Source organism: Sycon ciliatum, chromosome 8, assembly GCF_964019385.1.
Source record: "Sycon ciliatum chromosome 8, ocSycCili1.1, whole genome shotgun sequence".
In the NCBI taxonomy this organism is placed as follows: domain Eukaryota; kingdom Metazoa; phylum Porifera; class Calcarea; order Leucosolenida; family Sycettidae; genus Sycon; species Sycon ciliatum.
Window position 1 is genome coordinate 14,245,475 of NC_088650.1, and position 3,429 is coordinate 14,248,903.

General features: G+C 45.4%; 1 long non-coding RNA gene across 2 annotated transcripts; it reads right to left on the reverse strand.

The window, feature by feature from the left end:
- Positions 1-356: 356 nt before the first annotated feature.
- LOC135823048 (uncharacterized) lies at positions 357-2,009 on the reverse strand. 2 transcript variants are annotated; one of them, XR_010554599.1, is made up of 3 exons: positions 1,624-2,009; positions 1,371-1,531; positions 357-842 (listed from the first exon to the last, which is right to left on the reverse strand). It is a non-coding gene; the product is annotated as an uncharacterized LOC135823048 (long non-coding RNA). The 2 variants fall into 2 exon arrangements; XR_010554598.1 differs by lacking the exon at positions 1,624-2,009 and having other exon boundaries at positions 1,371-1,613.
- Positions 2,010-3,429: the final 1,420 nt, after the last annotated feature.

Consider the following 3,429-nt stretch of genomic DNA (forward strand, 5'->3'; position numbering starts at 1 on the left):
GAGCACTGTTTGAAGTGTTTGTCTCACTGTAATTACTCCAGATTATTGAATGTTGTATGATCTACTCTATATTTTCCACAATTGTTTTTCCTGATTTGCGGGATCTCTTCTTTTGCTGTTTGCGTGTTTACAGGAAGTGGCTGTCTGGTGTAACTGCACCAGATCCTGCGGAAATAAAGTCAGATGCAGAGGCAGGGTCGTCCAGTGATGCAACACTGCCGTTCTGTGTGCAACGTTACCGCTAATACCCCCGGCGAAAACACAAAAAAGACAAACACGTGAAAAGACTACAGTATTGACCGTTCTGCTAATAAATGCATGACTGCTCTGACAGTCGATAATCGAAACACAGAGCACCAGCATGATGTTTTCATATTGGGAACCACACAACAGCTCAATTCTCAAGCCCAAAAATTGATGAATACAAATACAGAGCGACGCAACAAGAGGTCATCCGGCAACCAAACAAACCTGGGTCTAATGCACTGAATAGTCCTGAAATACGCAGGCCAGACAAAGCAGTGCAAGCACATAATGTTACAAGGTACATGCATTGCAGAACAAAATGTAACCAAAGATACACAGGGTTATAGCTGCACACTTGTGCATGTGCTCGCTCAGCCCAAGAACACACGATCATGATGATAGAAACAATCCGGGGGAAACACGCTAACACCGAAGTAAGCATCAACACGTAAATAGTGCAGCTCTGAAAAAATTACATTGACATGAACATTGGTGTGTCGAGTAGTATCAGGCTTGAATAATCATCCAACCAAGACTTCATCAGGTCCCAGACGCTGAGATCGCACACCGAATGTGAAGTGCATCTAGCCTTGAACCTGTCGCACAAGGCACAGATATATCGCAGAATGACATCCACTCTGATTATTTCCAGAGGCCAATCATGACAGAACACAGAAATGAAACTACGGGCTCAACCAAGTAAACGCAAAGGAAGTTAGTCAAAATAAGTGCTCTTTTAATTGCAGTGCTAATTGCAGTGTTGCGTCATAGCCCGATACCCGCTGAGCACAGACACAACTCCATTCGTCAGGGGCAAGACATACTCGTTTGGAATAAAGTCATAAAGTACAGCGTTCCAATGACATTACGGACACCTCGCGCAAATGCATGGTCTGTTCGTCTGGCCGACTCGGCCACGCATGAGAGTGTGTGCATGTACATGCGCGCGCTTGCGCGCGCACGCACACACACACACCATGTATTCGGTGCGTATGGTGTACCAGTTGCGGGACAATGAAGATGGAATCATTATCATGATGTTACATGTACATCTACAGTGTATGTTTGAGTGTAAAGAAAATTATATTTTATTGCACATTTCTTCGACACAACTAATTACTTACTTCACATGTTCGCATTTCTCATAATCGATCCACCTGCACTCCGTATCAGTCGAGGAAAAATTCTCCCAGATATACACTAGTCACCACAGCCATGTGATGACATTGGGATGGGCCCCAAGCACGATTGCACTCTCTAGTTACAATAAATTTGGCCAGATTATCTGTGAAGACAAAATGCAATGCATAGCGGCAATCGATGGATGAAGAGAGAGTTTGTAAATACCCATATCTTTCCACTTGTTCAGGAGCTTACCTTTTGGAGTTTACATCGTTTACACGATCTCTCATGCTGTCTTGCACCTTGGTTTTGTTGACCATGGATACGCCAACCCAGAAAACATTCTGCAGGAGCCACTAATGCAGAGCGTTTTTCACGCTCGATCTCGGCGATCTACCCTGTCACGCCAATAAAATCCTCCGTGACACTGGCTACAGTCACAAGAGACGTCTCAGTAAGGTAATGAGCACGACAACATCGTCGAGATCAAGGACAAAGAGAAAACAAAACACTCACTGAAAACAGCAAAGAAGAAACGAAGAAATGTACACGATTCCTATATGTTGCCACTGACAACTGGTTCGGTGGAGACGACGCTACTTTTGTTTGTCCCCAGTGGGATCGTTGTTATGCGTATCGAAGGAACTGTGACGTCATCACTTAACAGCCCCATGATGAGGGTGATTTGTTTTCATCAAGCTAAGTCCTTGTTCTGCAAAACAAAACACTCAGTGCATATTGTAGTTGTAGTGGTAACTAGTACATGGAATGAGGAATCTTGCTCAACGCTAGAGTACGTCCAGTCGACATTTGCTCACTGGATGAAGCCACCGGCATGCAACATCGTAAGAACTAAATCCTTTACCCCTCTCTTTTTTTAAATATTACTCCCAATGATTATTGCTATTCTTAAGCAGGTTAAAAAATTACTTCTGCACTACTCATACTTAGTTCAGGGCTATATCGGCCTAGAATCAATTTTTCACCAGTTGTAATCTTCGGGGTGCTGAGTCGAATGGTTTTGATCCGAGTAGGCTGAGGCGATCCTTTCTTCCTTTATTCCCAATCGAAATCGCCACTTCCACCGAACTGACTGGGTGACTTCGCCCTACTAGATGGGGATTTGTATGCAAAATGTCACTAAAAGTGCCATTTCTTTCTTATAAAAGTACAGATGACCGCGATTGGCCCATATGTTGTAGTCTTTTGGGCGCTGAATCGACTGCTTTCGGTCCGCCGAGAAGGCTGTGATGCAGCGTTCGGCCCTTAAGCCGTTATCACACTGCGTTTGTTTCAGTCGCGTTTGCGTCTGCGTTTGCATTTGAGATAAGAAAACGCAAGACGTGATATCATTCTATACTTGTGATTTTCAGCTTTTGCGTCAAAATCTGTGTGCGCAGGAAAATATAAAAATGTGGGGAATCGATCTCCAGGTGGCCGTGGATGTTGAATTTATTTTCCTGAGATCGAGAAGTGTTCTGTTTCTGCTCCTATGTCCTTTGTCAGTGGTGCTGGGGGGATGGGAGTCGATGGGAAAACTGCAGCCGTTGCGTTGCCTATGTTGGGGTGGCGGTTCCGTTGTTGAGGCACATCGTCCAGCTAGGCTAGTCGCCGCCAACTACTGAACTAGTCAGCGCAACCTCAGCCACGAGCTCGCATCAGCTCCATGCCTCGCGAATCCAAAATCAATCAATCAGTACAATGTCATGTAGTAGAAGTACCCTCGCCAGCCTCAGTAACTAGATGGAAATGAAGATTTGAAAAGCACACTTGAGAATCACTTGAAACACTCAAAAACAATGCAGGAAGTGCTGCGATAAAGAAAGTCCGATCTGCGTTTACGCGATTCGGTTTTGACCACCCCCTCCCCCCCCCCCCCCCTCCCCAGGTTTGCGTCTGCGGCTGTGCGTCTGGAAACCAAAGCGCTCGCGATAACGTCACGTGATGGCATTTCCTAGGCGACAGTCAAAAACCGAAGAAAACGCAGACGCAAACGCGACTTTTGAACGCAGTGTGATAAGGGCCTTATTCCCAAGTGAACGTGGTTGCATAAGCGGTCAC